Raw genomic sequence first — 13,846 nt, 5'->3', positions numbered from 1 at the left:
AAAAATTTGGAGGAACTCCAATGCCCCTTGCAAGAGACATAGATATGGTAATATGGTAGATATGGTGGTGATATGGAGAGGATGTGGAGGATGAGGATGAGGAGAAGGAGGAGGACAAGAGCAAATAAACAAAATCAGCTTATACCCATGTCTGGGTGTGAAGACAGAGGTGAATGGGAAGAGAGTTAGACCTCCCCAAGAAAACCACAGTATTTGAGTTTATGTTACGCTGCTATCATTCGGTGGGCTTGAGAAGTCTGGCCCAATCCAGCCCTTGTTCATTTTTATAAGAGTCAGCCTGTCAGCATTTTCAGTTGACAGGCGGATGCGCCTATCGGTTATAATTCCACTGGCTGCACTAAAAACCCGCTCTGACAAAACGCTAGCGGCAGGGCAGGCCATGACCTCCAAGGGGTAGAGAGCCAGTTCATGCTACATGTCCAGCTTGGATACCCAATAATTATAAGGCACAGAGGAATCACGGAGGACGTTGGTACGGTCGGCAAGGTTCTCCCTCACCATCTTCCGAAACTTTTCCCTCCTTGGGAGAGTACTCCACGCCTCAGGGCCTATGCGATGGGATGGTCTGAGAAAATTGTCCTAGATCTTTTACAGTGTTCCCCTGCCTCTGCTGGATTGCATTTGTGTCTCTCTCGCCTGTACTCCTTGGTTGTCCAACGAACTCTGACTTCTGCCGCCAGCGTTTTCAGATGGGAATTTTTTAAATAATTCCACAACAAGGGCCTTCTCGTACTGCACCATTTTATTAGGCCTGTCCTGCAAGGGAATAAGAGACAGAAAGTTCTTCTTGTAGCGTGGGTCTAGAAGTGTCACCCACCAGTGATGACTGTCACCCAAAATTTGGAAAACGCGAGGGTCACGGGAAATGCAGCGTAACATAAACTCAGCCATGTGTACCAGATTGTTAACAGGCAAGACTTCTGTGTCCTCACCAAGAGGACGACTGACCATGCTCTCCTCCTCATCCTCCTTCTCCTCCTCCCTGTCCTCAGGCCATCCACGCTGAACAGATGGTATGACAGTTGTGCAGGTAGTACCGTCTATAGTGCAGGAAACTAGCTCCTGTTATTCCTCCTCCTCTTCCTCATTGTCACCCAATCCACATTGGGATGAGATGAGGCTGGGCTGTGAGGAATCACCCTGTATGGTTCCCTGCTCCATCTCATCGTGCTCCGCCTGCAATGCATCCTCTTTAATTGTGAGCAGAGAGCGTTTCAGAAGACAGAGAAGTGGGATGGTGACATTAATTATGGCATCATCACTGCTTACCATCTTGGTGGAGTCCTCAAAGTTTTGAAGGATGGTACATATGTCTGACATCCATGTACACTCCTGAGGTCTTATGTGTGGAGTCTGACGTGAATACTGACGGCCTTGTTGATGCTGGTAGTCAACAACTGCCCTCTTCTGCTCACAAATCCTTCCCAACATCTGCAATGTAGAGTTCCAACGAGTGGGCAAATCGCAGATCAGTTGGTGAGCTGGAAGCTGCAAACGCTGCTGAAGTACGGCAAGGGCGGTGGAAGCTGTAGCTGACTTTCTAAAATGGGCACATGGGTGGCGTACTTTGACAAACCGATCCAGCAGATCCGGGTAGGTTTTGAGAAACTGCTGAACCACGAGGTTAAGCACATGGGCCAGGCATGGTACGTGTGTGAACTCACCTCGCCTCAGAGCTGCCACCAGGTTCTGACATTGTCACACACGACCTTGCCTGGCTGTATCGTCAGCGGTGTGAGCCACAGATCTGCCTGCCCTTTCAGAGCTGTCCACAACTCTTCAGCGTTGTATGGTTTGTCACCTAAACATATTAGCTTCAGCACAGCCTGTTGTCGCTTGGCCGAGGCAGTGCTGCAGTGCTTCCAGCTTGCGACTGATGTGGTCATTTCGGAGATGGAGGCTGAAGAGGAGGAGGAGGAGGTGCAGGAGCTGTAAAATGTGGGGGCAATTGTGATTGACCCAGGGCCCGCAATCCTTGGCGTCGGGAGGATGTGTTTGTCCCAAGGTCCGACTGGTCCCAGCTTCCACTATATTAACCCAGTGTGCTGTCAGCGAGATGTACTGTCTCTACCCACAAGCACTTGTCCACGCGTCTGTGGTTAGGGGGACTTTCCCAGTAACTGCGTTGTTGAGGGCATGGCTAATGTTGTGGGACATGTGCTCGGGAGAAATAGTGGCAGCTGGGGTCGGAGTACCGAGGGATGGCCGCCGCCATCAGATTCCGGAAAGCTTCCGTCTCCATGAGCCTAAAAGGCAACATTTCGAGCGCAAGCAGATGCGAAATGTGTGAATTTAGTAGTGTGGCATTGGCTACGTATTTGCGCTTGTGTTCCAAGGACTGGGGTCGGGAAAACTGAACGCTGCGCTGGGACAAGGAAGTGGACGTGTTTGCTGATGTGCTAGTTGAGAGTGTGCACCGACACGTGCAGGGTGGTAGGCATCTTGGCATGCGCCATGGACAGGGGATTGGCGTGCATGCACAAAAGTGGAAGAAGCAGTGGTGTCACCCGCAGACACTGTTTCTGGACCTTGGGGTTCGGCCGACTTAGTCGGGTGTTTTGCTGCCTTTACCTGATCATGCTGGTTGTGGTCAGGCTGCTAGTCTTGCTACTCCTGCTGATGCTGGCCTGGCAAGTGATGTAAATGGCCTTTTTGGGGTTATCTGCAGAGACTTTAAAAAACAACCAGACCGGGAAGCGGGAAGACCTAACAGTGGTACTGGCAACTTCCATCGTGTTGGCGTTACAAGAAACGCTTTACCGCCTTGTGTCTGCGGCCACCGCACTGCTTCTTCCTGCCTGTTGTGGTGCTCTGCCTCCCTCCCCCTGTGTGCTGCTATCCTCGCACTGTATGTCCCCCTGCCAGGTTGGGTCAGTTACTATATCATACAACACCTCGTCTTCCACTTCCGCACCCTTGTCCTCCTCCTGACTTTCTGGCAATTGTGTCTCATTATTATCATCCACCTCTTGCGACAGTAATTGCACTTTCCCACCGTTGCCTTCATGTGACCGTGGCTGCTCCAATATTTGGGCATCGCTACACGCGTTCTCCCCTTGACTCGCTTGAAGCTGGTTGGGCGAGAGGCCCGAATCCACAAATGGAAAAGTGAACAGCTCTTCTGAGTGTCTAAGTGTGGGATCAGTTGTCTCTAGGCACTCAGCATGGTGGGAGGAAGGAGGATCAGGGTGAGGAATAAGCGGTCAAGACTCATGGCTACTGAGACTTGACCGTGTGGAAGACAGGGTGGTGGTGGTGTCAAAGTGACTGGAAGCATTATCTGGTATCCAACCAACAAGCTTTTGACACTGCTCTGGGTTCAATAGTGTTGTACTGCGGTCCCCTAGTAATTGGGACAGGAAGGTCGAGCAAGAACATGTGGGTGTTTGTTGTGGCACAATTTCAGCTTGCCCACGGCCACGTCCTCGGCCTCTGCATGCACCATCACCATCACGTTAACTTCCCCGTCCCTTGCCATGCACCTTGCTCATTTTAAATGGAGGACCACATTTTCCACGTTCACGAGAAATGGCTGATTTTGGAACGCAGTTATATGTGATAGGTCTGACAGAGAACCACGGTTTTAAATAGAAGGCCTGTAATTTACTAATATTATTCTACACAGAGACCTAGTGTGAATAGCTTGACCAACGCACTGCAACGAAATGGAAGGCAGAAATGACTGATTTTGGAACACTGTTATAGGTGATATGTCTGACAGAGAGCCACGGTTTTAAATAGCAGGCCTTTAATTTACTAATAATATTTTTCACAGACACCTAGTGTGAATAGCTTGACCGACACTGCAACAGAATGGAAAAGGAGGCCAATATTTTCCATGTTCAGTTCAAATTTCTGGATTTTTATCGCTAAAATATGGAACAGATCTGGCTGTATTCTGCAGTGCTAACAAGCAAACGGAGCAGAAAAATGGTGTACTCTGGATTGCTTTTTAAGCAAATAACCAGGATTAAGATAAAAAAAAATTGCCCTGGCCCTGACACCTGGGGCTATGTCTACAAATATCTGTAAGAACAGCAGCAGCAGGAATGTGCTATGGACCCTCTTGCACTATATGCACTGCAGTCTGCCACATCCACTGCCTGCCTAACTCCTGCTATCACCTTTACCACTGAAAATATGCACCTGATATGTTGTGGAATACCTATACTAACAGGACGTTCAATGGACCCTCTTGCACTATATGCACTGCAGTCTGCCACATACCCTGCCTGCCTGCCTGCCTAACTCCTGCTATCACTACTGAATATATGCAGCTGGATTAGTCCTTAGAAGGACTGCTAGTTCAGCTGGATATATAGATATATGTTGTGGAATACCTATACTAACTATAAACAAGCAAATCTCTCCCTGACTCAGCAGCACCTCGAGCATAGTGGCGTCAGGTCTTATACAGACCTGATGACGCTGTGCGGCCAGCCAATCACTGTAATGTCCACAACCAACATTACTACGGCATTACAGTGCGTGGCAAGCAATCCCTACATGTTCATTGGCTCCCTAAAGAGCGCCAAACATGCAGGGCGGGAATCTGAGTTTCCACCTGAGCAACCCGGAAATACTCACCGAGCGCTCAACTTGTCGAGCACCCTGATGCTCGGGCGAGTACCAAGCCGTGGCGAGCACGTTTGCTCATCACTAATCAAGATGTTTTGAAAATGTTTTTAATGTTTTTTTTTATCACTTGCGTATCATTAGCAAGTCTATTCATCCTATGACCTCCATAAATCCAAAATTTTTCCTTCTTGATGTTACAATTTAAAAGTTAAGAAGTGTAAAAAGTATCAAGAACTTCTCATAGCGAAGAGACTATTTTTTGAAATTTACAGATTTTGCATCGGGACTAGTGTTGAGTGAGCATGCTCGACACTGATCGGTACTCGCCTGAGCATCTCACTACTCGGGATGTTCGGCGAGCACCGAGCATTTCCGGGTTACTCGGGCAGGAGCTCGGGTCTCCGCCCTGCACGTTTGGCGCTCTTTACAGAGCCAATGAACATGCTGAGATTGCCAGCCAGTCACTGTAATGCCGCAGCCATGTTGTTTGTGGGCATTACAGTGATTGGCTGGTCGCACAGCGTCACCTCGAGTATTTAAAACCGGGCACCGCCATCTTGGACACAGTCGCTCCAGATCAGACAGTGTAGGGTCAGTGCTGCAGAGCTAGGGAGAGATTTATACTGTGAAATAGTTAGTGTAGGGTCTCTAAAGCCTGCAAAATCAAACAAACAGTCCTTCTCAAGACTAATATCCATCCCAGATATCAGGCAGGCAGGCTGTATAGGAGACGCAGTGGTTATATCAACAAACACTGCATTACAGTCCTGTGTGCTCCTGCTGGTCAAATTGCTAGACTTATCCCCAGGTTTCATGGGCCAGGAAAAATCCTTTTTTTTTCATCTAAATCCTGTTTTGTTTTTTAAGATAAAAAAAAATTTGCCCTGGTCCCTGATATCTAGGACTATGTCTACAAATATCTGTAATTATTACAGCAGCAGACAGGACGTTCAATGGATCCTCTTGCGCTATATATGCACTGCAGTCTGCCACATACACTGCTTGCCTAACTCCTGCCTAGCACTGATTATATGCAGCTGGATTAGTTCTCTGAAGGACTGTTAGTTCAGATGGATATATATATGTTGTGGAATACCTATACTAACAGGACGTTAAATGGACCCTCTTGCACTATATGCACTGCAGTCTGCCACATAGACTGCCTGCCTGTCTAACTCCTGCTATCACCTTCACCACTGAAAATATGCACCTGAATTATTCCTCAGAAGGACTGTTAGCTCAGATGGATATAGATATATATATATATGTTGTGGAATACCTATACTAACTATAAACAAGCAAATCTCTCCCTGACTCAGCAGTAGTGTTGAGCCACCCCCGTAGTGTTCGAGTTCGGTTCGGTTCGTCGAACACCCGTGTGTTCGCCGAACTGTTCGTCGAACTGTTCGTCGAACACCTTCGAACACCGTTAAAACCAATGGCAGGCAAACAAAAACACATAGAAACACATAGAAAACACCTTCAAAGGTGTCCAAAAGCTGACAAACTGCTCAGAAGACACAACTAACACATGGAAAAGTGACAAGTACATATAGTCATGCGAAAAGAAAAGAGGTGGAGGAGTAAAAGGAGGGGGAGACACAGATATAGGCATGTCATGCCCTTCTAAAATCCAAAAAGTGAGAAGCCGACACGGCCAGTCCGTTCCTGCCTGTGCCACCTCTGGGTCGCCGGGTTTGTGCCAGAGCCGCGGTGGACCCTGACGGCCAGCCCACCTATCCCAATACTGGTGCCTGTCCGCCGGTGGGTCGAGGCCCCCCACGGTGGGGGGGGGAGTAACATCTGCAGAAGAAAGACCATCTTCCAGCCAAACTAAGATGTCGACTTCTTTTCGTGGACAATGTGATACGATCCCATTCTTACCGACACACCCATCGCTACAAATTCTAGATGAGGCACAAAAACAGCAGGTGCTTCAACGGATATCAAGTGCTCCTTCAAGTGGGCTCTCCATCACCTCAATTTCAACATCACAAATACTCCAGTCCTCAGAGGTGTCACCCCAATCGCACTTGCTTCCTCACAGCTCCCAAGTCTCCAGCTGCCCGTCTGAGTATGGGGTAACACAGATGGCTGAGTCTGCCCAGCTGTTTACTCATACTATAGCCTGGGAAACGGAGGTCTGCTCCAGAGCTTCTGTTAATCCAGATGAGGAAATGATCTGATCCGATGCCCAGAATCTTTATAAGTTGGATCCAGGACCAGATGAAGAAGGTTCTGAGCATAATGTAGACCCTTGTTCCCAAACTGTAACTCCTGTTGGTGGAGACAATGATGAAGACGATGATGAGACTCAAATACCTGATTGGAGCGACAACTTGACTTTTCGGTCAGGGCAGGAAGAGGTTGGCTCTGAGGGCGACGGGTGTGATGACACACAGGGTGATGATGACGAGGTTGGAGATCCCACTTACTGTCAACCCACAGTCAGACAGTCGATGAGGTCAGCAGAGGAGGTGGAGGAGGATGTGACTAGCCCTGGGGATGGGGATGACTCGGTACCCGGGCATTTGCCTGGCCTTGGGGATGTCGCGGTGGTCGGCTCCCTGGCCCGTACCCTGGGGTCTCTCTTTAAAAGGGTGGATAATTGTTAATTTTATAAGAGTTCATGACGCCACCTGTGGTATCTGGTGACAAGCACCAGCGCTGCAGCAGTCCACTGAGGCCGGTGATAAGGCAGCTCGATGGTATAGCTCCCCACAGGTGGAGCTAGGTCTCAGGGCAGCGTATGCAGGGGGAATGCAGGACAGGCGAGACCTAGCTGGGTCAGAGCAAGAACAGGAACGGACACGGTAGTCACTTCAGTACCTTTTACTGGTGGAAATTCAGGCACATCCCGGAGCACTGTAGGGTGAAGGGTGCATATCAGGATCCTCCCCAATGAGCGGGTGTAGGGCCTCCTGTTTCTTGCCTCTGCGTAGTAAGTTTCTGACCTGCCTGGAGCTAGGCCTAACTTTGTCTCTGTCCTGCGCTGGCTGACCTTGTGGTAGGGCCTTCTCTTGGAGTTCACGCTCCCAGTATGCGGGGCCTAAGCATCTCCTGGCTCTGTTACATATCAGCACCTTAGCGATCCTGGGACTTGTAGTTCTCCAGGGATTCCGGTTATGCCTTACTGGGTCATAGAGATACCGGTAAGCTCGGATCCTGTGTCCGGTAAATGCTTCGGGGTGAGCTGGTTAAGCTCCTCTGCCCCTTATGTACTAACTCGCCACTCGCCTTCGGCCTACTCGGGCCCTCACTAGGCTATACACACTAACGGCAGCTTGCCGCGCTTCACTGATCTTACGGCACCGGCACACCTTAAGCTCTATCTGGGCTCCCCGAATCTAGCAAGCAGGAGCCTCGTGCTCCACTGCTGAACTATTAACTGCGTTCTCTAGACTAGACTGAGCTCCACTGCAGACTGACCTCTCTTAGGCTTCTCTACTGCAGGAACTCTTCAGAGGAACTGAACTGCCTAGCTCCACCTTCCCTATTTATATCCCTAACGGGCTCCCTCTGCTGGTCTGAGGTGGAAGGTGGAGATGTGTGAATGTTTATGGGGGCCTCTTGTGGAGGATTCCATCAATGCACTCTTGTAGGATCTGTGATACCAAGCGCAGCGGGGCATCACAGATGCTATTGACGACGAGGTTAGGTTGCGCCTTCCTGAACAGAGACGGAGTACTGGAAGCACGTCAACAACTGCATCCTCAACCACAACTCTGCCTCTGACCACAAGTGGTAGTGGCTCTTCAGGTCACATGGGCTCTAAGCCTTGCATAGCCTGGGCATTTATTCAGATCGATAAGGATGACCCAACTCGTGTTATCTGTAATATTTGTCAGCAAAAGCTAAGTAGAGGCCAAAAAATACATAGTTTGAGTACTTCATGCATGTACCGTCACATGGATATGAAGCATAAGTTGCAGTGGGAAGCTCACTGTGCTACAATGCGGCCTAGCCGGCTGGGCCAACCACCGTCTGCCCCATCTTGTGCATCCGCAGTCTCTTCATCCTCTGTGACTGGGGGGACAGCAGTCACACATGTTTTTGGATGCAGACCTGCCACCTCTTTACCCGCAACAGCCAGTGTGATTGGCAGGTCGTCAGTTCATTGGGAAGTGGAAACACCTGCTAGTGTTGAGCGCTCTCCGACATCGAGAGCACCACCTTTGGATCAAGGCAACCTAACATGTCCGCCTGCATCTTCCTCACAGACCGGCAGTTGCCGGGGACACCCTACTCAACACCGTCTAAGCACAACAGCCAGCCCTCGGTCCCTCAGATGTGGAAAAGTAAAAGACCATTTCCTCCTAGCCATGAGAAAGCTAAGAGGTTGAATTTCACCATCTGCAAGCTGTTGGCTACAGAAATGTTGCCTTTCCACCTGGAGGACACAGAGGATTTTCAAGACCTTATGTCCGTCACAGTGCCCCAGTACCAGATGCCCAGTCGGCACTACTTCTCAAAGAAAGGTGTGCCTGCGCTCCACTAGCATGTCGCACACAACATCACCGCTTCTTTGAGAAACTCTGTGTGTGACAGGGTGCACTTCACCACAGACACTTGGACGAGAAGGCATGGACAGGGGCGTTACATGTCGCTGACTGGGCACTGGGTAACTATGGTGACAGCAGGACAAGGGGCTGCTGTCCAAGTCTTACCGTCCCCACGAGTTGTGTGTTAATCCTCTTTATCTCGAACTTCCTCCACTGCTTCTGCCTCCTCAACCTCCTCTCGGTCCTCCACCTGCACCCAAAGCCTGTCTGGTAATGCCACCTGCTTTCTAACTGCGCAGAATGAATCCTGCACACCTCCTTACTATGCTGGCAGCAGGGCTCAACCATCAGTGTTTACTTTGAAATGTCTGGGAAATGTGAGTCACACAGCTGAGGAGTTTTGGTCAGCTCTGGAGACCCAGTTTCATGAAAGGTTGTCTCCACTGGACCTGCAACCAGGGAAGGCCATGTGCGACAATGCTGCAAACCTGGGTGCGGCACTTCGCCGGGGCAATGTCACACACGTGCCTTGTATGGCTCACGTGTTGAACCTGGTTGTCCAGCAATTTTTAGCACACTATCCCGGACTAGATGGCCTTCTGCAGAGTGCACGGTCGCTGTGTGCTCACTTCCGCCGTTCGCATCCCGCAGTTCAACGACTTACATCTCTACAGAAGTCGTTGGGCCTGCCAGTTCACCGGCTGAAATGCGATGTGCCGACACGGTGGAATTCAACTCTGCACATGTTGCAGCGACTGTGGCAGCACCGACAAGCCCTGGTGCAATACGTTCTGACGTATAGCCTGGGCCAACGAGATCCAGAGGTGGGGCAAATCACGCTGGAGGAGTGGTCTCAGATCAGGGACCTATGCACCCTTCTGCACAGTCTTGAAATGGCGACGAAGATGTTTAGTGCTGACGATGCCATTATCAGCATGACTATTCCGGTGATTTACATGCTGGAGCACATGTTAAACAGAATTCGGAGTCAGGTGGTGGGACAAGAGGAGGTGGAGGAAGTAGAGGAGGAGTCGTATGCGGAAGGGATAACATCTCCAAGGTCCAGACGGTTGGCAGCACCAAGGCGGCAGGCATGGGAGGGTGGGGGAGAGGGATTAACCAGGGCGCATGGTAGCAGCCAAACTGTTGAGGAAGGTGCAGGAGCCGAGGAAGAAGTGGAGGACGAACTGGCAATGGGCATGGAAGACTCATCAGATGAGGGAGACCTTGATCACATTTCTGTTGTGCGAGGTTGGAGGGAGAGGGCAGAGGAAGGAAGCATGATTCTTACCTCGCTACCAACACAACAAGGACTTGGTCCTTCTGGATGCGCAAGACACATGAGTGCCTTCTTGCTGCACTACCTGCAACATGACCCCCAGATTGTCAGAATTCGAAGTAATCCCGACTACTGGGTTGCCACACTCTTAGATCCCCGGTACAAAAGTATATTTGCCGAAATAATTGCTGCCATAAAAACGTATTGACGAATGCAGGAGTATCTGTTGCAGAATCTTACATGTGCTTTTCCACAAAACACCAGTGGTGCACGTAGTGAATCTCACAGTTCTAACTTGCCAACGGTGGAACTGTCGAGTCTTCATCACTCAAACAGTAACAGTAACACAGTATCTGCTGGTAACAGCAATTTTGTGGAATCGTTTCACCACTTTTTTAGACCATCCTTTGCAAGGCCACAGGAGACAAGAAGTCTGACACATAGTCAATGCCTAGAGAGGATGGTACAGGAGAATCTCCAAGTGAACATCGAAGCCATGACTGTGTCACTGGACCCTTGCTCATTTTGGTATTCCAATCTTGAAAAATCGCCGGAGCTCGCCACTCACGCCTTGGAGATCTTGTCATGCCATGCAGCCAGCGTTCTCTCTGAACGTGTGTTCAGCGCTGCTGGTGGTGTGCTGACAGATAAGCGCACGCGGCTGTCCACTGAGAATGTAGACAGACTCACGTTCATAAAGATGATCAAATCATGGATTCGCAAGGACATTTCTACCCCTGTGTCATCCTTGGGAGACTAAAAGCTTGGGGATTTGGTAAAATCACCTCACCAACCGTTTTAAGCAACAGTGGGGCAATTGATGCCACTTAACCCTAGAACGCATGACCATAAAAATCTACACTTTCACATACCTGGGGCCCTTTAGGCCCGTGTGCAAATAACATGGAATAACTCAAACTCAAATGACAAACAACTATATACATGAAGAATACCTAGAGTTTCAAAATTCTAACTAAAGCAATCTTGCAGAAAATAGAAAACAATTAACTGGGCGGGCCTGCAAGGCCACAGGTATGCGTTCTAGGGTTAAGTGGTGTCTGTGCCACAATTTTGGGAGTCCCCTTGCTGTGTCTTACGTGACGTTGGCATCGTCAATTCCAGGTGGGTTGGGTCGCACCCGCCCCTTTTAACTGTAAGAAACTACATACACTATGGCTTGGGGTAACACAGATGGTTGAGTCTGAAGAGCTGTTTACTCAGAGGTCTGCTCCAAATCTTCAGTGTCTGCTAGTCAGCGTAGAATTTTTAACTGCATCTAGCCTAGGCAATACTTTGGGCGTAGTAGCCCAGCTGCGAAGCAAGCTGCACCGCCTGTGTATCTAATAAGAATTTTTAAATTAATCTAGCCTAGGCAGACTGTGGGGACCCCCAACCAAACCCAGATGCTCAGCCCCCCTACCGCCCCCCTTTCATGGACAACCCAATAATGTAACTCTTACAACTGGATGGGTGAGGATCGGTCACAGCTTTATTAACTCTTTATACTCATTCCATTAGAAAGGCATTTTATTTCTAAAATAATTCAGCTTGTTGCAGCATGCCCTGGGTCCCCACTCCGGCAAGTTGGCCAACAAGTGTAACTCTCCAGCATGTCCTTTCTATTTCCAGGCCACGGAGGATCCAGCGTACTCGTATGCAGGACTCTGACCCCCACCCATCACTCTTAACGCTTGTTCCACTCTGTCCTGGAGTCCTGACAGGAATATGTCCAGTCCAATATCTATTAAGTGAACACCGTCGGGCCGTATGAGGCCTGCTTTATCTCCTTCCAGTTGTCGGTGTCGTATCACTACACCGCCTCTGTCTCTTCTAAATTTTGCCATCCGAATATTTATTACCCGCCTTGTCCATTCGATGGCCGTGATGTCTCGCGCACCTTGCCATACCGCTATCGGCACAATCTCTGACCATACTATAGCTAATTTTGTGAAAAATTCTCTGAAGCGCTCAGTGTCTAGTTTCATTATTGCCATTAGTTATGCGCTCTTGTGATGACCTAGGTTGTTTCCCCCGGCCTGTATAACTAAGATGACCGAACCTCTTGCCTCTCTCCCTACCTTGATTACCTCCATTAGTACCTGTGGCCATAGCAGGCCTCTAATACCTCTCCAGTTGAAATATGTGTTATGAAACTCTAATTTCCTCCCGCCTGGGTGGACTTTCGCCCTTTTTTGTGCCCAATATATATACGAGTGGCCTATCACTCACACTGTTGGCTTAGCGTCACCTGTAAAAGAAACAAACCACGTTAGGATAACAAGTCCGGTCTTATGTATCTCGCCAAACACGTGGATCGCCATCTCCCTATCCTCTGAACTTCCGTTTCTGACAGTCCTGCTCTTGCTGCTTCCGTGGCCGCACCTATGCGGAATGAGTGTGTCCCGTAATCTTTGGGGTGGTTCCCTGCCGATGTTATGCATTTATTAAATATAGCTTGGAACAGGTATCTTGATAATGGCGTTCCATCAATGTGTGATACGAAGAAATTACTTTGTGATCTGATGGTTAGATATGTTTTTACTATTGTTACCCGACTCAGTGTACCGTTTGTGGGTTGTAGAAGTACCCAAGTACCCCTGCCCGCTGGAACCGTTTTCGATTGGTGTATGCGTAGACGTATTGCATTATTGGCTATGACTACTTCCTGGTGTAATAAGCGTCCACTGGTGGTAATTTTGGATTGAGGGACTAATTCGCTTATACATAGCGCCCCGAAGAAGGCGATCACAAATGCAGTAGACATTAGTGTTGCTTCAAATTGTGAGTGTCATGTTAATGGTGTTAGGGATAAGATGTGAGAAATCAGTTTTAGTGACACGGGACGGGACGTCTACATTCCTGACTTGGCTGACCCCTTTTCCACCCTTTTATGGATTGTCTGATGATGAATCTTTGTCACATCTCCCCAATTCTGTAGTTGGAAGTGAAATGCTACTCCAGTCAGACACCGCTGCGCTGACGCCCCTGATATGCCCCTCATCATTAGCTGGTGGAGAAATTCTATGGTGACTTGTGATCTGGCTTGTTCACATTGGTCAACCCATCTGCCTGCTACTAGTTGTGTCCACTCTTCCCATGCCTTACCGTATGCTTGCCACGTTGACGGGGCAACTGACGCTCTGATTAATGGCATCAACTATTCGCCACTAGATCCCATAGGGAGGGTGGGCAACTGTTGCCCGATGGGTGGGCGTTGTGGAAGAGCTCTGTGAAAATCTGCCAATTGAATTGTTATAAAGCGTTAGCAGCAGCTTTATACCCCTCAGCATAGTGGCTAGCGCGGACCCATACATTGTGTTTTAGGCACAGGAATACTAGCCTGCGTAGTAGGCCTAGCACTGGGAGAGACGATGATGCCATCTTATTAATGCAGTGCGCTAGGCTGGTGTTTTGTGTTATGAAGCGTATATTTTTGTTAGCCAGGCGCGCGCCCCATATTTCTATT

The sequence above is a fragment of the Phyllobates terribilis genome, unplaced genomic scaffold (assembly GCF_046119375.1).
Source record: "Phyllobates terribilis strain yellow unplaced genomic scaffold, ASM4611937v1 Scaffold_11__3_contigs__length_659146591, whole genome shotgun sequence".
NCBI classification, from domain to species: Eukaryota; Metazoa; Chordata; class Amphibia; order Anura; family Dendrobatidae; genus Phyllobates; species Phyllobates terribilis.
Note: the sequence above shows the minus strand (reverse complement) of the source record.